We start from the raw sequence: 22,928 nt of genomic DNA on the forward strand, positions 1-22,928 counted from the left end.
CAGGAGGTGGGGAGCGGGGGGGGGGGGGGGGGGGGGGATGTTCTTTGCCGCCACCTCTGGAAGAAGAGATCTTCAAAGATAAGCAAACAATAACTATTCCTACGGTGGTTAGGCCTTAATTATTGGTGATTTTTACTTTCTTCCTTATACTTCCCCTCACCCAAGATATGTACAAGTTGCGTGCATTAATTCCATAATCAGGAAAAAAAAAAAATGTTGCTTTTGCAAAAGCTCCAGAGGCTCTAGTAACACAGGCATTCCTCGTAGCCTGGGGTGGGTGTTGGGGTGGGCTCAGAGGAACAACAGAAATAGAGTTTCCGTAGCTGGTTTTTCTGGTGACTCTTCAAGCTAGTAATAAGCACCACCTATTTCAGAATATGTATTTTTTCGGATATAGAGCCCTGTGAAACTTGGCATGAACTTTGAGAATGAAGATGTTCCCCAGGAAGTGGCAGGAGTAAGTATGGAGGGTCGGAGAAGACAGTTAAAGAAGAATGTAACAATCAGTGGATGAATTATCGAAACAATTTCCTGATTTATCTATATATATATGAATATACATACATGATGTAATCTATACCTGATTATATTTTAATTATGTGTGATATAATACTACATATTACATATATAATATAATATGATATATGATAAAATAATATATATGTGTATAAATATATAATTGAATATTATTCACCCTGAAAAAAGAATAAAGTGCTGTCATTTGTAACGACATGGATGAAACTGGGTATTATGCTAATTGAATAGGCCAGGGGCGCCTGGGTGGCTCCGCTGGCTAAGCGTAGGTAGGACTCTTGGTTTTGGCTCAGGTCACCATCTTATGGTTTGTGAGTTCAAGCCCCACATCAGGCTCTGTGCTGATAGTGCAGAGCCTGCTTGGGATTCTCTCTCTCTCTCTCTCTCTCTGCCCCTTCCCTGCTTGCTCTCTCTGTCTCTCCCTCAAAAATAAATAAACTTTAAAAAAATTTAAAAAAAGAAATAGACCAGATAGATAAAGACAAATACTGTATGATATCACATATATGTGGAGTCTAAAGAAAAAAGATTGGAACTCGTAGAAACAGAGAGTAGGCAAGTAGTTGCCAGGGTCTGGAGGGTGGAGAAAATAGGGAGAGGTTAAAAAAGGCTGCAAACTTTCATAAGATAAATAAGATTTGAAGATCTAATGGATAACATAGTGACTATTGATTACACTGTATGACATCATTGGGATGGATCTGCTAAGACAATGAAACTTAAATGTTCTCACCAACAACAACAACAAAAAAATTTTAAAAAAGGGAAATACAAGAAGGGATGGGTGTGTTAATTAACTCAATGAGGGGAGTCCTTTCACAAAGCATGCATATATCCAATCATCACACACACTACAAATATCTCACAATTTTAATTGGCAATTATACCACAATCAACCTGGGGAAAAAAAGAAAACACAGTTGAAACATTTTTGAAAAGAAGTTTAATGGGAGTTTCTTGTCAAGGGCAATAACAGTAATAATAATAATAATAATAATAGTTAATACTTTTAGTTAATAGTTAATGCTTTTATTAACTATTGTTAGAACAGGCAGGGTTCTAAGGAGTTTCCATGTATTAAGTCCCTGAATGCTGGTAACAACTCTATGGAAGTAGGTACTATTCCCATTTGACAGATGAAGAAGCTGGTGCACAGACAGGTTAATTAATTTGCCCAAGCTCACACAGCTAGAGGATCTAACATGGCGAGTCCAAATCTCTAGTCCAGACCGCTTGTCTAATCCACACATCGTTCAGCTTGAGGGACAGTTCCACCTGGATATTCCCAGTGCATTTCGTATTCAAAATTTTCCAACTGATACCGCCATCTCTCCGCATGCCTGCACAATCTCCTTTTTGCTCCCTATTTCGGTGAATGGCAGAGTAGACAGTTCTGTCACTTAGGTCACAAATCCCAGGGTCTTTCTTGGCTGTTCCTTCCCCTGCATCCTTATGTCTATTGACGGCATCCTCTTCACCTCTTTCCAATCAGCTCCCTTCTGCTGGTCACACTGTGGCCGTGAATAGAGTAAGCCCTTACCTCACCACCACTCAGATTATTGCGAGTGTCCCTGGCATCGTTTTGCCCAACTTCAGTCTTAACTCCTTCCAAATAATTTTCCACCCAGTCCCCACAGTTTTGTAGGACTTCAAACTTATGTCACAGTGTTGCCTAAATTTGGGATGGCTTTCAAACTTCTTACCATGACACAGAGGTTCCGATAATTTTCTAGCTTTATTGCCACCGTCATCATATGCCATAATGTTTGACAACTTGGCTCTTTTAAATGAGCTCTTTCTCCTGCCTGGAACATACCATTGTCCGCTGGAAGAGTTCTACTCACTCTCCCAGACGCACCGAGGCCATGGTGTTTTCCCTGACCCCCCCATCCCACCCAAGACAATATGCTTTCACCATGTTCCTGCTGTCCCACATACATCCCAGTTACATTTGCCATCCCCTGTACACGGCACATGCATCTAAGCCATACCTGCTATCCTCTGCACATCCCATGTCCATCTCTGTTACACTCAGGTTGATGTCCAGGGAGACAGAGCTGTACCAAATGTCCCGAGGAGCTAGGTTGTGACCAAGGGAAATCAGGACCAAGAGAAGGGAATCCTCACGGGGAAGCATGTACACTCTGCAAGGAAGCATTGTCAACATCGTCATGCATAGGATGCTCAGGAAGTTGAGAATTTCCTCGGTGGCCAAGTCACGTTACGCTGGACAGGTCTGCAAAGCAACGATGGTAGAACACTAAAAGGGAAATAGAACAGACCAGGAGCACGAATTGGCACATAGCTGACCACACCACCACAGTCACGGTGGAGGGGTGAGTGGTCTGTGCCCGTTGGCAGGTGCATCGGCAGGCTTGCTCCCCGAGCATTGTGCTCGGTGACTACAAAGAGACTGTCAAACTTCAGGTTAACCATTTTTGTCCATCACAAAAAATAGGTGAATTTGAGCTTTTTTTTTTTTTTTTATCTTTTTCATTCTTTTCGAGAAGATTACCTTGAAAGTGAGGTGCTTGCTGCCAGCCTGCTAACATTCTGTAGATATCAGCCCAGGATTGTGGCAAGGGCTTGAGTCACAAGAATGTCACCTTCTTTGTTCCGCGATCATCCTTGACTCCTCAGTTACGGGCGTGGCTTGAGAGAACTAGGGTGCCTGTGCACCCGGATATCTCCCTAAACAGCCCGACTCAATGACCTAAAGTCCCACAGACCTGATACCGCCGATATCAGGATGGCTAAGATAGAACAGATCAGCGGCACAAAGCAGCACATGGCCACAAAGCATATCAGGTGGTGAAGGTGAAAAGTTAATAAGGACCAATAGCCCAGAGGCCAAGCTGGCAGAAGACGGTGCCTAAACATGCTGATCATGTAGGAAGAGGGTTAGCATGCCCTGAACCTTGAACCAGAGGAAGTCAACATACACTGAGTTAAATAGTATCCAAGTCCCTAATTGCTACTGATTTGAAACCAGCAGCCTATTTTGCATAATACCAATAGATGACCTATCTTTAGGGGTGCACCGGCACGACTGTTGGGGCCTCGGTGTTCGAATGGCCACAGTGTAGATGTTAGTCTATCAGGGTTATTGATTGCAAGCAACAGAAACCGCCTCTGGCCAAGTTAAAGCCAGAAGGAACTAATTGGCAGGAAATCAGTGGCTCGCCGAATGATGGGAAACTGGAGACAAGACACAAGACTTGGAAAGTGGGCAAGAATTGAGGCATCTCTGGGGAAAGAGCAGAAAGTGTATTTTCTGCCTCTTAGTGGATATAATCGGTCTCACCAGAACACCAGCAGCTTTTCCGTTGCTGTGCATTGCCTCTGACACCTCTGAACACAGTCCAGTTTCCGTGAAAGGATCTCAAGTGTTCCTCAGACCTTTACAGGTTCCCTCTGAATTGAAAGTCCCTAGTGGCTCCATGTCAGCTACAGGCCCATTTTCTGATTTCCTGAGACACAGTAAGGGAGGCCTTTCCTCTTTCTTTCCACTTTCGTAATGAGGGGCAGGACATGGTATTTCTTTGGGATAGCACGTTATCATGAGGATTCCTCTGAAACAGTAAGATGTTATGGTATAGGCTGCTTGCTGAGAAACAAGCCTACATAAAGAACAGTCAAGGTATTGCACGCTGGGCATAGAACGTGTATGACTTCAAAGCTCAGGGAGATTGCCTTTCCAATGACAGCTTCATGGGTGGTTCTAATATGAAGTCAGGTTAAGGGTTCTCAAGTCGTGTTGCTCGTATCTGAGTGGGTCCAGGCATCTGGGCATAGGACAGTTTGAGTAACCACCTTCACCGTGTACTCAAAATAACTTTGCCCATCCAATCGGGGCTTGGTTATTAGGTCAGCCTTTGTTTTATCAGGAAGAGACCTTTCCTGAGAAGCTCATCAGATCTAAGCAGTCTGGATAGGTTACTCCATTACTCCACCAGCTTACTGGCCACGCCCAAATACACCTGTATAGGTTCCATGTTGACAGTATGAGTTCAAGTTGAGATCCAAACACATATATATTACAGAGTTAGCATCACAATATATTTAGTTTCATATTCTGCTCTTCTTACTAAACAATGTTAGATTAGATTGTCTCCAGATAGTTGACTACTTTTGAAAAGCAATTTTTAGTGGCCATGTGATAAGCATCTCAGCCTAACAATGCAAATGAAATAACTCAACATACAGTAGTGAGGCCGTGTGGTGTTGTGGAAGGAATACGAGTCATAGATCTAGACAAGCTGAGGACTGATTGCTGGCTCCCATTTATGAGCACGTATTTTCTCTAAGTCTCAATAATCTTGTCTTTAATGGGGGAAAAGTAATAGCCTCTGTAGCAAAACATTATAGTAAAGATTAAATGAGATAATGCACATGAAGCGCTTTGCATGGGCCTGATACAAACTGGGTGGCCCGTAACTGTTGTTTGTTATGAGTAATTGCAATATCAGTGCTGGGCAGGAGGGTTACTTCATTCCTCCTATGTGTATAAATTATGAAAAAGCTTGTATTTGAGTCTAAAGTGGACCTAGAGGTCTGAACAAAATTTAAAGCAACTCCCTGAGTTTGCATCCTGCCATAATTCACACCTAAGACGTGGATTTGGTATATAAAACCAGCCAAATACCTCGGCCAAGCTATATAACAAAATTATCAGGGCTCAAATAAATTAGACATTTTTGGCATCTCTGTGATGTCAGAGTTAGAAGTGACCAAACTTTATTTGACTACATGATAAATCATTGGCTCTGCAGAGATTTGAGGCATACATTTTTATCACAAGCAAGATGCTCGTCTGGCGGCGGGGTGGGGTGGGGGGGCTCCATTATTCATTTTTGGAAAAATTCTGTATATTAGGCCAATGGTTGGGAAACTTTTTCTGTAAAGGTCAGTAGTAAATGTTTTAGACTTTGTGGACCAATATGATCTCTGGGTGGCTCAGTTGGTTAAGCGTCCGACTCTTGGTTTCAGCTCAGGTCATGATCTCACTGTTTGTAAGTTTGAGCCCCTCATCGGGTTCCATGAAGTGATGCAGAGCCTGCTTGGGATTCTCTCCTTCTGTCTCTCTCTCTCTCTCTCTCTCTCTGCCCCTCCCCTACTCACACTCTCTTTCTCAAAATAAATAAACTCAAGTAAACATTAAAAAAAACAGTAAATGAATGAGCCTGGCTGTGTTCCAATTGAACATTATTCTAAAAACAGGTGACGGGGTGCCCGGGTGGCTCAGTTGGTTGAGTGTCTGACTTCGGCTCAGGTCATGATCTCATAGTCCGTGAGTTCGAGCCCTGTGTCAGGCTCTGTGCTGACAGCTCAAAGCCTGGAGCCTGCTTCAGATTCTGTGTCTCCCTCTCTCTCTGCCCCTCCCCAACTCATGCTCTGTCTCTCTCTCTCTCTCTCTCAAAAATACATCAACATTAAAAAAAATTAAAAACAGGTGACAGACCCAATCTGGCTCATTTGCCAACCTCTGTACGGAAGACAAAGCCCTTGAGTTTGTGGAGCATAGAGTCCAAAGAGGAAGAAGGCATGGTGTGAAACAGGAGAAAATAGGTGTTAATGTGAGAAGTGCATATAACATGAAAGTGATACCCCACTTGATCACTGACCACTGACCACTTTTTAAAATGGGCGGAGTCATATCGGCTAGAAGAGATCTCTGAAACTCCCAGCTAAGCTTCTTAGGGAGAGAGATTCCATCACTCATCGTCAATCAAAATGACCGGAACTCTTTGGCTTTTTGGCAATTATGTTAAACCCGAAGTATGTGAGACTGAAAAATTTGCTTTATTTTAAATACAAGAATGCTTGACCATGTTTCCGGAATGTTGGTATCTCTTCAGGAGATTTGTACCACAATCTATATTCATTACGCTGTCATTATCTCAATAATTTCTTTTCATGGGTAAGCATTTTTTTTTTTTTTTACCAAAAGGATCGCTTATTAAATTAAGATGAAATGGCAATTAATCTAGAGCATTATCAAAGACAGGAATATGCATTTGTCTGAATCTCTGCTTATAAACATCAATGCCTTGTTAATGTACTAATATTTAGGAGGGCAACATGATAAAAGGTTTCCTGCCTCTGTTAGCTCATTTTGTATTAACATATTCTTGCCATCACTTAGACAATTAACAGAGGCTAAAGGAATACTAATTATAGCCTTCTCTGCCAGGGTGCTGGGTCAACTTTATTCCTAGGAGCTTGCTTCGTGAATTTGTAACAATTGTAAGTGATAAAAAGTAAGCGACTCTCTTTGAAAAACTTCCTGATACTGTCTTTCAGATAAAGATTAGAGAAATATGAGTTTGTTGTAAAGAAATAAGTACTGTGGGGAGACACAGGGACAGGTAAACAAAATTTTCAGAAAGAGTAATGCTAGGAATTCAAGAGGGTTCCAAGGAGCTATGAAATTCTTTACAGATGATGATAGCTCTGGAGAAGACAGCTGCAGCACACCCACCGTCTGATGAATTTCTACAGGTCAAATGCAGCCCCTTAGATGGAACCGTGGAGAGTAAAACTTCCGTGAGTTGTTTAAATTACGCGCTAGGCTGATTTCTTTATGTCAATGTTCAGGAGAACCTCCTATACTTTCTTTGCCCATTTTATATTGCTTTCTCCACTTCCAATGACTGAATATATATATATATATATATATATATATACACACATATATTTTTAATAAAGTGACTTTTACCAAAAGCCAACTGCGATTGAGTCCATATAGGAGAATAGAGTTGAGGGACTTCTTGAGGCCTTCGGTGCAGACAACATAATGGAAACTACTTACGGCGAGTCAAGTGTCAGGAAGAGCGAGTAGCTAGGAGGTGATAACAGCACCAAGGTGCAGAAAAAAGTTCCGCAACTGTCCTATTAACATACCAGATTTGATTTGACTCCATTATATTTCATCAAATAGTTTAGAAAGCCCCCAGCATAAAACATCATCATAATTGTAATCATATATTTGGAGATTTAACGTGCACACCATAATGTACCATTAGTTACACAAATAACTAATAATTTGCTAATGACAATATTATGTTAAGTCAGTTTAGGGGCAATTAAAGTGAATGATATTTACATATGCCTAATGAATCACAGTCGATGGCAGATTAAGAGATTCTAATGAATATTCATCCAGACATTCGCAACCAGCTTCACAGTTTATAAACTGAATTATGGTTGATTTGCCCTTTTAAAAATGAATATGTGAGTATCTTCTGCATGGAGAGAATGAACAATTGGGCCTGACTGTAAAATTTTTTTAAAGCAATGTACTGGTCAGAACACAAAACATTTTTATGCACTCTCATACCCCCGGCTTCGCTATTCTTTTTTATATCACGGATCAGTGTTGATGAACTATCTCCATTTTCATTCTAACCCATGACATGAAATATAGAAATTGTTTAGTATAAGATTAAATGGGATTCAAGTTTTATGCAGCCCCACTGAGGAAATAATTACAGGTAGTTTTTGCCAGTGAGACAGTGAATACAAACTCTATGTCGTGCTCTCTCTGTCCCCGTGTGACGCGGAAGACTGTTTTGTAGCCGTACTTGGTCATGATAAAATTGGGGAAGATTTACTATCCTTTCAACCTGGCCATTTAAAAAAATAATAAAACAGGCAGAAACACCTTTGTTCGGCCCTGTTCGTACAGGTGCAGACCAAAGTTATGGGTTGAACATTCACTTTTTCCTCAAAACTGTAATCCTTTCGGCTTTTACTAGCCGTTCCTCAGAAATATTGTGAGTCTTAGTCCTGTGGCAAAGGGGAGAGTCGAACTCTCTCAGTCTTTCCCAAGGTCCTGCAATAGGGCTGTGAGAGACCGGATGTCTACAGCTTGTTTCCGGTTTACCTTAAATGAAGCAAAGTTGCCTCTCTGTTGTTTCGTATTATAAAGGTATTCATTATTGCTAGCATTTTGTTTTTCTTCATCGGGGGTTAGAGGCTGGAACCCCAGCATCTTGGTCCCTGGGAGTGCAGTAAGGTAACTGAACATCTGCTGAGCAGCTGCCCACACGAGATGTCAAACTCCGACTACTAGCACTACAAAGCGGGGGGCCTTCTAGACAGACAAGTGGTCTCAAGGCATGGGGGTAAACTTTGAAGCTGACCTTTCATTTTGCGTATTTCCACGTGGACCTTAATAATTTCACTGCATACGATTAAAGCTTTCAAGGATCAACTGGTGTGACACGTGTCAAAGTTAATGACTTTTTGCTTTCCGAAATGTCAGTAGAGTGCACATCTTACCTGTCAGGTTCGGAAAAGAATTGATCTCCAGTGCTTCCTCTTGTTCTTACTCTTGCTCTCACTGTATTTTCCGGGTGTTCGTTTATTTTTTATGTGGGGTTTGGCATTCTCAAAAGTCTTAGAAGTATTTCCTGAGTTTTATAAGCCTTTATCTGTAAGTCTTGTAAGTATTTTATGGGGGGAAATCATCAATGCAACATTTATCTTTTTATTGATTTTTTTAAGTTTATTTATTTATTTATTTTGAGAGAGACAGAGACAGCCTGAGTGGGGGAGGGGGAGAGAGAGAGAGAGGGAGAGGGAGAGAATCCCAAGCAAGCTCTGCACTGTCACTGGGGAGCCAGATGTGGGGCTCGAACCCACGGAACTGCGAGATCATGACCTGAGCCAAAACCAAGGGTCTGATGTTTAACCGACTGAACCACCCAGGCACCTCTAACATTTATATTTTTAGAGGTTTATAGTAGGAGGAGGGAACTGGTGCCTTAGAAACAGGCTGGTATTCTCCTGGACGAGGTACAAGACATCTACAAGATGGGATAAGTGGGATTAACCCAGAACCTACTTTCCCCCCGAGGAATTCATCATCCTTCACTTGCTTCTACTTGGAGCCATAGGGTCTAGGTCATGGACATTTAAGCCAGATTAAACATTATATAATGTGAGGGAAATTACAAATCAGCGAGCTAATATGTTACTGGGGTCTGGTACATCCTATTGGCCCCATCTCACTCTTTATCAATCACAAGGCCAGCGTTTGGAGGAATGGCCCAGAGGACTGCAATATATATTGGTGGAGATCAGGAGCCAGGCTTGCTATTCCGGGTCTCTAAGCACTGCAGCAGAGGACTCTGGGCAGTCCGGTGACTGGGCGCCCCAAGTGAATGCTCAAAGCCTCTGAGGATGTCCCAGGAACCCATGGGGGTGGGGGAGAGAGGGAGGAGAAGAGCTTGATCTCCATTCATCTACCATGGAAGAATCATTCCACTGCCATCACTCCTATATGTTAGGTTTCCTTGTGAGACTGTGGCACTATTAAGGGTGTGGGGCTATGGGGGAAAAAGGCAAGTAACACCAATAACAAGAGTTCACAGATGTTTGAAAATTACTAGGGCAATAAAACACTAAGAAAAAAATATGTATTAAAGGAAAACTTCAAAACTCCTCCTACTTGGAAGAGATGTCCAATGGTAGGTACAATGAAATGTACGTACCTTCTTCTCCATTACTGTAAGAAGTCTCTAGTAATCCTCGGGAAAATGGAATGTTCCTCCTCAGCTTTGCCCTCATGCTTTCTTTCAGAGCGTGACATGGACCTTTCACTGTGACAATTGTCACCAATCACCTTCTCCAACACACACAGTTTTGTAGCTTTAAGGCATTTCTCCTTTTTATCACAACCTCCCTTCTTATTCTTCACTGACCTACTGTATACTATGGGCTGAGTTATGAAACTTCAACTCAGGATGAGAGGAGCTGGTTGTTTACATCAGCTTCCTAGACAATTTTTATTTTTATTTCATGCCATTTTCATGTGACACAGCAAGACAGCACTGAATGAGCTCTACTTTGCTGCCCAATGATGAGGAGAGCTTTCCCAGTGGTCCTATTTTATTGTATGTATTTATTTTTAAAGCTTATTTATTTATTTTGAGAGAGAGAGAGAGCATTAACAGGAGAGAGGCAGAGAGAGAGAGAAGGAGGGAGAGAATCCCAAGCAGGCTCCATGCTGTCAGGCAGTCAGCACAGAGTCCGACATGGGGCTCGAACTCACAAACCACGAGAGCATGACCTAAGCCGAGATCAAGAGTCAGACGCTTAACTGATTGAGTCACGCAGGCCCCCCACCAATAGTCTTATTTTAAAGTGGGGAGGACAAAAGGGCATGTTAAGGAATGAGAACAACTGTGGTCCACTCAAAATGTGGTTCACATGAGTAAATCTGGGACACGTTCATGAATATGGTCAGAATTATGTGCAAAACAACAAGGGCGCTGGCATTTTAAAAAGGCATATATAGTTATGCTTTTTCTGTGTCACTGAAAAAGTTGGCCACTTGAATTTCATTGAAGTCACAGACTGCTCTGTGAGATCATCATTCCCTCTGTAGTCTCTAAGTTAGGAGTTCTTCATAAACCCTTGTATATGTCTTGCATATTAGATTCACTTGATATATTGTTGTCATTTGGTATTTTCACATTTAATAGCTTGAAAGACTCTAGTTCATTTTACAGATGAACAAAGGAAGCCAGAGAAGAGTTGAGTTTTTCAAAATCACCATGCAAGTCAGTTGCGTTTCAAACCCATGCCTCACAGAATCTTACTCTTGTTAGAAATTCTGCATAAGTAAGATGCTCATTGTTTTGAAGTATGGTTACCAAGTAGACAAGCAGAATCCTTCCACTATACCTTCTGCAAAAAGCTCTATCTGGATTCAATTAAACACCTGGACCCTTCTCATCATCTGACCCAGCCTCCCTGCGTGGCCTGGACGGCCACATACCTAGGCTGGTGACAACTCATGTGCCCCATTCTGAACCATCATACCCAGTGTGGACCAGAGAAAGTGAAACCTGAGCCTCTCATTTTTAATGTACCAGAGATCAAAGTAAGTGGGTTTACAGGCTCAGAAGCTCTTTTAAGCTCAGAATCTTATGAAAAATACAAAAATATAGGCTTTTATCTATTCTCTGTATGCAAATGAAGTTCCAGGAATGAAGAGTATTTACATCATTCCTTAATTCAAAAACTTAGTGATAGTAAAGATGTCAATTCTCCCCCAAATCAACTACGGATTTAAAGGAACTCCAATAAAATTCTCCGCAGGATTTTTTGATGGTACACACAAGTAAATCCTAAAGTTTATATGAAAAGGCCCAGAAACCAGAATAGCTCAAACAATTTGGAAAACAGAAGAATAAAGTTGGAGGAATCACATTATCTAATTTTAAGACTTAGTATAAATCTCTGCTAATGAACACTTTATGTATTGGCTAAAGGGAAGTTAGATAGATTATGAAATGTAACATAGAATTTAGAACTAGATTGACCATTTAAATTTGGCCAATTGATTTTTGACAAAGAAACAAAATTTAATAGAGAACAGTATGTCAAAGAATGGTGTTGGAATGATTGAATAACCGTAGGCAAAAGAAAACAAAATGAAACAAAACACATGAAAACCAAAAAACAAAAAACCTTGACCTCATCTTCGCATTTTATACAAACATTAACTGAAAAAGTACCTAACTGTCATATATAAAACTATAAAACTTCTAGAAGAAAACACAGACCTGGAGTTAAGCAAAGAGTTCAACAGGGTTCAGAACAACTTACCCCAAAATATGGCACCTTGGCATAGTGAATATTTGAAGCTGAAGAAACATAAGAAAATGCAGGTGCAGCAGGGACTTTATAACATCTCCTTCTTTCCTAAAGCAGGTCATAAGACCCTCATGTGAGAGGCGCCCTCCCTACACGTGGAAGAAAGGACCATCCTTATCCCTGAAGATGGAGAGGGGTGGAGAGGAATTCAAATGAAATTGCTAAGTTTCCCCTAGTTTACTATGCTTGGCTCATACCCTTTGGTTCTGTCACCTTTTTTCATGACTTTCCACTCTTCACCAAGCCTGGTATAAACATGCTGAAGTTTAACTGTTTCTTTGACTTTTCATTTCCTTCTGAGGTCTCCCATGCCACATAAAACTTACATTAAATAAATCCGGATACTTTTTTCCTGTTAACCTCTTTTGTCAGTTTGCATTACAGAGCCCCCGCCAGAGAACCCAAGAGGGTAGTGAGAGCAAGGATTTTTTTTTCTTCCCCTGCAAATTCTTAGACATGACACCAAAGACAGGATCCATCAAAGACACTGATAAATTGAATTTGCTCAAAATTAAACATTACAGCTTCATAAAAGATGCAGGAAAGAAAAGTAACAAACTGGGAGAAAATATTTGCAAATCACATATCTAATAAAGAAGGAACTTGTATCCAAAATGTATGAAGATTGCTCAAAATTCAACAATAAGAAAACAAAAAAACCCACTTAAAAAAAAGCCAAAATATTTGAACAGATACTTCATCAAAGAAGATTTGCAGAAGAAAATAAGCACATGAAAAATGTTCAACCTCATTAGCCAGTAGTGAATGCAACTTAGAACTACAATACAATAACATATCTATTTTGCGGCAAAAAAAAAAAAAAACAACAAAAAAACAAAAACAAAAACAAACCCAAGCCAAAACAACAACAACAAAAATCGTTAATATCAAATACTGGCAAGGATGAGAGTAACTAGAATCATCACACATTTCTGATGGGAATGCAAAGTGACACAACTACTCTGGAAATCAGTTTCACGGTTTCTTAAAAAGTTAAATACCCATGTACCACATGACCCAGAAATCTTATTCCTGGGTATTTACCCTAAAGAAATACAAATGTTTGTTTACACAAAAGCTTGTATCCAAGTGTTGACAGCAGCCCTATCCATAATCATCAAAAACTGGAAACAACTCAAATGTCTTCATTTAACAGATGGATACAATGGAATACCATTCCATAAGGAACAAACTATTAAAACACACAATAATTTGGAAGAATCTCAGAAACACTGAGCTGAGTGAAAGGAGCAGGTTCCGAAGGTTACATGTCTTTCCATCAGAGAGGTTACCTAATCAAGTGGAATCCACATAATTCCATTTATATGACATTCTCAAAAGGACCAGCTACACTGAGGGAGTACACATCAGTGGCCACAGAGGCTGGGGATGGGAGAAAGGTGTCACCACACAGGGCTAGCACAGGAGAGAGTTTTGGAGTGATGAGACTGTCTTGGATCCTAATTGTGGCGATAGATACAAAGCGTACATATGTGTTAAAACTCCTAGAACCACACACACACAATATTTATTGTCTGTTTCCTACTGCGTCAAATCTAAACTTTGTCTGCCTACTTGTGAGACCCTCCATAATTTGCTTCTCCAATTTGTTGTAGATCTAGGAACGTTTTCTTGCTGTCCCATGAGCGACCTCAGGTATGTCCCCATACCGTCCATCTTCTATACTTTGATGAACAAACGTAATTGATCCCCTAGAAAAGGCTAGCCATACGGGGTGCAAGATCTTCTCAACTATGACGTCCTCTCCTCTCTTCTTTTTATTCAGAGTAAGTCCCACTGAAGCCTTAGCCAAGCCTGTGTTCTGGTCATTCCTGCAGCCACTGTCCCCTGTTTTCTCAACACTTCTAAGTCATTGACACCAGTGAACTAACACAACACTGTGGCTGTACTCGACACAATTCTGTTGCATTTCTCCAACTAAGTTTTAGGTTCTTCAAAAGCAAAACCTTTTGTGTGTTTGCTTGCTTTTTTAGTCGGCCCTGAGATGATCAAATGGCTCTTAACACAGAGTCAGTGCCTGTTAAAGTCTTCATTTCAAAACATGCATTGGCATGAAGAATGAGTAAGCCGCTAATCCCTCAGAAATATGCAGACAGTTCTGAATTTGAAGGAGGTTTGGGTTTTTCTTATTTCTAGTTTCACTGCTTCTCTTGGCATTGCTATGAACTCTTTGCCTTGCCTGACTTTTCTCAGCAAGAATCATATTGTTTTATCCAAACTTTGCTTCATGGGTGCCTGGGTAGCTCAGTCGGTTAAGCGCCTGACTTCAGCTCAGGTCGTGATCTCGTGGTTTGTGAGTTTGAGCCCCGGGTCGGGCTCTGTGCTGATAGCTCAGAGCCTGGAGCCTGCTTCGGATTCTGTGTCTCCTTCTCTCTCTGCCTTCTGCTGCTCAGGTTCTGTCTCTGTCTCTCAAAAATAAATAAATGTTTTAAAAACACAAACAAACAAACTTTGCTTCACACCCTCAACCCTTTTCCTGACCCGTGTCTCTCAGAAACCTGAACATTTTCCCTTTTATCCTCTGACTTGTAGTTTATGGTTTTCATTTCATTCTATCACTTTCCTAGAACTTTCTTAGGACTAGATGGTTTATAATTTTTTAAAAATGTTTTATTTATTTTTGAGAGAGAGAGAGAAAGAGACAGTGCACAAGCAGGGGAGGGACAGAGAGAGAGGGAGACAAAGAAATCTAAAGAAGGCTCCAAGCTCTGAGCTGTCAGCACAGAGCCTGATGCAGGGCTTGAATCTATGAATGGTGAGATCATGACCTGAGCCGAAGCTGGAAGCTTAACTGACTGAGGCACACAAGTGCCCCAGGACTAGACGGTTTATACCCTACATATGTCTCCTCCACACCTCATGTATTTATCTTTACATTTTTTATTCCACATCTGTTGTTTCTACGTGTTGCATGCTTATGGGCAGATGATAAGAAGAAAGACCTAATCTTGAAGTACTGAGCATTATGGTCGGTTTGCCCATTTCTTCCTTCACTCATATGTTAGCATCCAATTGTGAATTACTCCAGCCACTTCTGACCTAGAGTTCCTGCTTTGTCTCTTTCTCTTTGCCCTCCCTTACTGTCCTGATGGGAATTGTGGCTGCTGTATGCCTATTATAATCATACTATCATGTTGGATGGGAAATGCAGCTTCTTAGAGAAGCTTGAAAAGCAACAAGAACTTGGATTTGAGGTTCTTGATGTTATTTTTACCTTGGTCCTCAAAAGTCATGTAAAGTCTCTTCACTGTTTCCATATATAAAATAACCTGGGTTTACGTGGTATCCTTTCAGCTGAGCATGGCCATTTTTATTTTCTGGAAGGATTTTGTCGAAATACAAGAGGTAGATAAAGGTGGTCCTAATAGAAAAGGAAGGTGACAGAGGACTGGGAAAGCAGAGTCCCCAGAAGAAGACACAGCCCATGTCCCTCCACCCCAGACAAATAGCAAATCTCTGTCCTCCAAGAAGTAACTTATTTCTTTGCATGTTCATCACAATCAGCTGCTTCAGCAATTTGAGCAACAAAATCAGCAGAACATTTGCATATTTTTTTAAGTTTGAGAGAGAGAGAGAGAAAGCGGGAAAGATGCAGAAAGAAAGGGGGAGAGAAAATCCCAAGCAGGTCCCATGCTGTCAGCACAAAGCCCCCACACAGGGCTCGATCTCATGACCTGTGAGATCATGACCTGAGCTTAACCGACTGAGCCACCCAGGCGCCCCAGAACATTTGCACATTTTAAGATAAATCAGAATCTGCTCACCTCCTAGCTTCCAACGCAGAACAAAAAATAGATAATATGAAAATCTTACAATGTAGTCATGTTTGCCATCCTGTGGCTGAAGCCCATGTTTGATGGCCACATTGGCACTGAAGAAGAGCATTCCCAATTCACTCCCAGAACGGTAGGTTAGTTGACGAAGTCAAGGTTAATTCAAGGTGAGTCAAGTGTGGGCATATTAGAGCCAGAGAGGAAAGATGGACAACTTTCGAATGGCTTTATCCCTTAGGTTTGCTTATCTGTATACCCTACGTTTTCTACAACTATGCTAATAATGAGAAAAAATGTTACATTTTACTAAATTGCTATACAGGTCTGCTTTGTTTCTTAACAAGACATACTACTTTTATTTATTTTTATTTTCTTAGGACCTATTACTTTTAAAATAAAACAATAATTTTTCATACTGTTTTAAGCAAGTAGTCTGGAGCAGCACCAGAAAGAGGCAGGACTTTTGTAAGGTAAGGATCGTTCCATCCTCAGAATGGAATCATCAGAATGGGGATTGAGGAAAGAAAAAGGATTCCAATTAAGAAAAGAAATCTACTTGTATTCATTCATTCATTCATTCATTCGTTCATTCATTCATTCATTGAACATTCCAAAGTGTGCACTATTTGGTAAGGATACAAAGTCATTTTAAAGTCCTGAGACGAGGTCTCACGATTCCTACTTAAGTTGACAGAATAGGTTCAGGTGGAAATTCACACCCCTTTCCCTTCATATAGAGAACGGAAATAAGTAAAATATGTTTTAAATTACAAATGTATAACCCCTATCAATAACAAGAGAGTATGTCTGTGCTCCAGAAATAAGAGTGTGAGAGACGATGGGGGTTCTAGTGTTCTAGGCGCTAGAAGAGGAAACTGGCTGCAGCTTCTGACAGTTCCCTGGGCAAAGGGAACAGACCATGAAACTTCCCGCATGGAGTTGGGCTGGCTCTGCGATCCAGAAGGCAGAGCAAGGTGGCCTTCCTAGAAAGACAATGTCGACAATGCTGCAGTTATGGCCTGGGGCTATGACTAATAACCAGCAGCTGCCTGAGGTGCCAGAAGAGAAAATTTGGGATCCCCCAACCAGAGCTTATGCCTAGTAGCACGTGCTGGTGGACAGGTGGGATCAACATTCTCATAGACAAGACACCCCAACTCTCCACACACAACTTGGTTCTCAATGGAAACCTAGGCCAGGTGGGGGCAACCACAATTTCTCAGACAACAAGAGGCCAACAAGAGAAGAGGGGCAAGAACACAAACAAAAGGACATTTCCACTCAAGACGGCATGACAATTAAAAATTGAAAGCACGGAAGCGAAACTCATACCATCATTGACGGCCAAAACCCTCAACAAGTCAAAAATTCATTCCTAAAAGAATGGAAGTAACACTATCTGAAACACATTTTCAAACTCCCAATGAACTAAAGGAAAAAAGAAATACCTCCAAAAATAATAAATTGTAGGAAGGAATTATGAAACAGAAGCAGGTGGATGTGAGAAAGAACCAGGAAAAAATCCTGGAAATAAAAGCTACCAACGCTATAATTGGAAAAAAAGAAAAAAAAAATAACACTACTCTAGAGGAGCACAGCCCATTAACGAATTGGACAGCATGCCGGGGTGTTCACTCAGAATACAGAGCGGATTGAAACCATGAGACAGAAAAGTGTAGATTTAAGCTTCTGCTTAGGTACAGTGGAAGAGTTCCCAAGTGGAGAATCAAGGACACGGTGGACATTCAGCATAGCTGGGAATTTTCCAGAACTGAAAGGCACACGTGACCAAATTAGGCTTTGGAATAGGATTGTTCGTGTTACCACACGCCCAGCGGTAGTCCCAAGTGATAGGCAAATGGAAACAGCTCACCGCTTTCCTAGCTTTTGCTCTACCCTCTCGTGCTCACTCTCACACCCACAGGGTGGTCACAGTTACCTCTGGATACCTCAGCCCATGACTCTTCTTCCTCCTCGTCTCCCACAACGGTGGGAGTACCGTGCAACAGGAAGGCGCCTGAGCTAGGCGTGGCCAGGCCTGGTGTGCCTCTGAAGCTGAGGCGTGCCATTCTTCTTGGCACACGAAGTATATTGTTTCACTGAAGTCGTAACACAGGTTAGCGGGGACCATCTTCCCAGCTCAAGCCCGTCTCTCCCCACCTACCCCATTTCATGTTTCAATTCTAGGTTGCCAAAGAGAAAGGTCGGAAAGGGTCCAGCCTTTGGCCAACTACAGGACAGACATCAGCTGTCACCCGGAGACCTCCTTCCCTGCACTCCGCCGCAGCCCCCAGGCTTTGGGGTGATATATATAGTGAACATCTCTCCATTCCATCAAGCAGCAACATTTAAATCTCTTGTTCCACACTTTGCTGGCTGTGGCTTATAAATGTTTTATGTGCCGCTGAGTTTGCAGCATTACTATTTTATTAGAAGGTTAAATATCTTCTCTTCGTGGCTGTTTTACTAGTGAACTTGTCCTTTCTCTTAAAATGTTAGCTTCATGCTTGTTACGAAATGGAAACTGGCAGGATGTTGTCATAAATAGATCTTCAAAAAGGGTTTGACCCATTTGAAAGCAAGCCGGGACGACGCTAGGGCTTTTTCTTCTTTTTTCCTTTTGGATCGATTTCAAATAATTTGGGGAGAGGAAGGGATTTTTTGATACTCTAACAACCTCATACGGTCCTTCGGGCCTCAGTCTGTGATTGCTGAGATGTATTAAATTCAAATTCTGGCAACAATCCAAAGAACCATTTGTGAATTTATGCAGGCGACATCAGAATGGAGCAGGCAAAAATAGAGAATCAAGTTCTGGAAGATTCTGGACAAGCCACCGGACAATTCTGAACATCAGTTCTCTCATCTATCCTGTCTCGTACATTCTTACTCCGCCTTTCTCCCAAACTGAGAATCAAAAAGTTGGGGGAGTAGAGTGGGGAGAAATCACCTTTCTAGAAAGCTGGACTGGGCTTCTTGTCCTCCATGACAGAAGAATGATGTTACAAAAAGAAATCACGCTCTCTCTGACAAGAAATAGCCGACATTACCACCACCAGCTTCCTTCCCAAAGGGAACCACACCAAACCATGTTCTTTCACTCTCCCACGTCTTTGTTCATACTGCCTCCTTGACCGTCTGTCTCTTTTTCACCTTAAAGCTCCTCATCTTCAAAACCAGGTTCAATGGTCATCTCTAGTCTGCAGCATTTTCTAGACTCACCCTCATTGCTCACACATACATACGTCAGGTGAGAATCACTTCTTCATTGCTATTCTCATCTTAAGCCTTCCTCTATCTATTCATTGATCTATTTCCTCAAAAATCTTCTATGAAATATCTGCCATGCACAGCGGCACATTGTAGGCATTTCACATTCCTTTGTCGGTTGACATTCCTTTGGTTTATGGACATCTTTTAATTTTTTTAATGTTTATTTTTGAGAGAGAGAGAGAGAGAGAGTGCGAGCAGGGGAGGGACAGAGAGAGAGGGAGACACAGAATCTGAAACAGGCTCCATGAGCTGTCAGCACAGAGCCTGACACAGGGCTCGAACCCATGAGCCATGAGATCATGACCTGAGCTAAAGTTGGACACTCAACCCACTGAGCCACCCAGGCGCCCCAGTTTATGGACATCTTTTAAAAGTGCAGACTTCTCAGGGAGGCTTAATGACTATCAATTATTCACACGTAATTGTAAATTGATTTAATCGGATAGCTTTACTCTTAGCTCTTGACGAAAGCCAAGAGGAATCTAGTGTAGTGACTAAGACCACAAATTGGAGTCAGACTTCTGGGTTTTTCAGATCTATATAATTCTGGGTAAGCTGTTTAACTTCTCTGTGTATCAGTTTCCTCACCTGTAAAATTGATACTATAATATGATTTACCACATAGATTTGTTATGTGCACTAGATGAGCTGATGCATATCAAGTATTTAGAATAGCGTGTGGTACATAGAACACATTAAATAAAAATTAGCTATTGTTGTAAACTGCGATGAAGGAAAGGGGATTACAGTTGTTAGTTTTGACTATGGTTGTTTTTTGGAACAGAGGGGAAGTAAATTATTTTTAAGCAAGGAGACGTATTGGACGTCTCCCGGCATCTATCTGCCAGAGGGCTTTTTCAGTGGCTTCAAAGTGACAAAGCAAAAATATCAAAGCACATTTCAAAAATATATTTCAAACCTGTTATAAATCTGGGTCAGGGAAAGAAAACTGCTTTCTACTCTCTTCTATATCTCTTGGCCTCTGATCGGGACTCAAGATTGATCCATTAGCCTGAAAATAAAGAGGCACAACAAGAAACAAGCATTTATTTGGGATCCAAGAATTTCAGTTCTGGGACCACAGATTCTGGTAGAAACTGAAGTAATGTGTCCCATTTGTAGGGTGAAAGCAAAGAGTTTTTATTTAGGAAAAGGAAGGGCGGTTCCATGAGTTGAAGGAAAGAAAAGCTTTCTGCGAGGGTTAACAAGCTAAGCTAGTCTGAGTTACGCATTGACTATTGATTCTACCTTCAGAAAGTTCACAACCATCAGCCTGATATAAAGCTGTCCATCCTCAGGGTGCCTGGGTGGCTCAGTCAGTTAAGCGTCCTACTTCGGCTCCGGTCATGATCTCACGGTTTGTGAGTTCGAGCCCCGCATTGGGCTCTGTGCTGACGGCTCAGAGCCTGGAGCCTGCCTCAGATTCTGTGTCTCCTTCTCTCTCTGCCCTTCCACCGCTCTCTCTGTCTCTCTCTCTCAGAAATAAACATTAAAAAAAAAAATGTCCGTTCTCCTGCTGACTTCGCAAGCAATTGGTTTAAAAAAAAATGTATGCCATTTTACCCAATCTAAAGGTTTTGGCCCAGTTCAAATAAAGATGGGTAAGGCAGTTTCCCTGTCGTGGCCACCCCAGCTCTATTTTGAAATGTCTCCATTCATGTCAGTTCTTCACAGAGCAACAGATCACCTCACTGTCAATTAGGAAGAATTTTCTGAGCTGGCATAAGGCTTCAGCCATTAACAAAAATGGGAAAATATTACCTCAACTCGCAACTTACCTTTCAAGTGAACAAGGAGGTGTCTGGTCAGCCAGCGTTTCTCCGCCCAATTCTCAGGGTGTGGGCGTGGTCTTGGAAAAAGAAAGGCAGGAAACGCGCAGAGCAGATATGCCACAGCTTGGAAGGAGTGTGAGCTCCACCTGGAGCAGGTGTGCAACCAGTTTCATTCCCTTACAGGTTACGAAGTCAGATGAAGCAATGACTTTGGTCAAGGAACATGTTTCTGAGACCGTTTCCCGCTTACCTCTGGATGGATCGTCTTGATAGGGGCAGAATCCAGTTACTTGTTCTCTACTTTCCCAGGTGATGTCACGACTGTCTATCTCTTAAACCAATTTCTGGTTCATTATTTAATCTTAATCAGAAACCTGTTCTCAGGTCACTAAATAAACATGAGAGTGAAATAAAAGACACAAAGTCATGTAATGTATAAATTCACTTAAGTCCTACAGGGAAAAAACTCCTTTTGTAATAATATTTTTTTAAGTTTATTTTACTTATTTTGATAGAGAGAGAAGGGGGGGGGTGGGCAGAGAGAGAGGAAGAGAGAGAATCCCAAGCAGGCTCTGCCCCTGAGCCAAAATTAAGAGTAGGGTGCTTAACCGACTCAGCCTCCTAGGCGCCCCCAAACTTCTTTTAATGTTGGGGGAAAAGTCACCTCTTCTTAGATTGTCTGTGGGTCAGTTGCAGATTTGCTGTCCCTGCCCTTCCCCACCTGCCCTCTGGCCCCCTGCCCTATATGAGAGGGGACTACATTTCCCAGAAGCCCCTTGCCTCTTACTCCCAGGTCAGCTCGGCCAGTGAGAGTTCCTGGTGGAAGGCTGGAAGCTTGAAAGGCCGAGGAGAAAGCAGATGCTTCCTGAGACATCTCCAGCTGAATTTCTGCTGTTCCGTTGGCTTGGCAGCACTCCTGCCTCGTTGGCCCAGCTCCTGCCAGGAGTCCTCACAATTGTCCTAACTCCTGCTGAACATCACTGACTCCTCCCACAGCTCTTCTTCCTCAATGGTTAGTACTAGCTCACTGCTCTGCCAGGCTCTGGGTTGCCTCCCTGGGTCCCATCTGGCCCCTCAGTTCTGCCATTATCCATGTAACCAATCCCCTGTACCAAAGCCTTTCAGGGTGAAGTATCTACGATGGTAATTGTTCTCCTTTTTTTTCTTTTTTAAGTATTTAACTACTATAGAGAGAAAGTACTCTACACATGTTTTAGAAACAAGAAAGAGGAAGGTCCGTTTCTACCTATCTAGTTTTACATGGTTTATGGTGTATTATTTTTTCATTTTGTCTCTCTTAATAGATAGCTTTATGGAGCAAACAATAAATCAGAAAATGTTTCCTGAACGATTTCTATCATGTACTTACTTTAGTCATAATTTAGGAAACTATCTGTGAGGATGACTGCTCTCAGCTCCCTGCCTGAAGCAAACAAATGCAGTTCATTCTGATAAACGCCGCTGAAGGTTGAACTTTCTAGACTCTGGCTCTCCTCCTAGGCTTTTAAGATGTCTGTGCCGTTCCTTTTTACATTCTGAGGAGGCTGGAGCATTAATGCTGCCCTCTAGAACCTTCCACGTCCTGCCTAAGTGCTTCACTGACCACCGTGAGCTCGGAAATCGCCACAGGAGCGAGTATGACCCCGGTTGTGGCAGAATGTACTGACAGTGCAGGTCCATAATGGGCATTTGCCCATCTGTTGTATAGTTAGGGTTTTTTTCTCTTTTAAGAGAGTAGCTTTAGAGGCATTACAACAACCGGGCGTCCAGTCCTCAGGGGCCACGGATGGCCTCATTAACAGGAGACTCCAAGATGGCCCTTACTTCAAACACTCCAAGAGACATGTAAGCGTACTTTCTGTCCTTCAGATGATGCCCTTTGGGTCTG

The sequence above is a fragment of the Leopardus geoffroyi genome, chromosome B2 (assembly GCF_018350155.1).
Source record: "Leopardus geoffroyi isolate Oge1 chromosome B2, O.geoffroyi_Oge1_pat1.0, whole genome shotgun sequence".
In the NCBI taxonomy this organism is placed as follows: Eukaryota; Metazoa; Chordata; class Mammalia; order Carnivora; family Felidae; genus Leopardus; species Leopardus geoffroyi.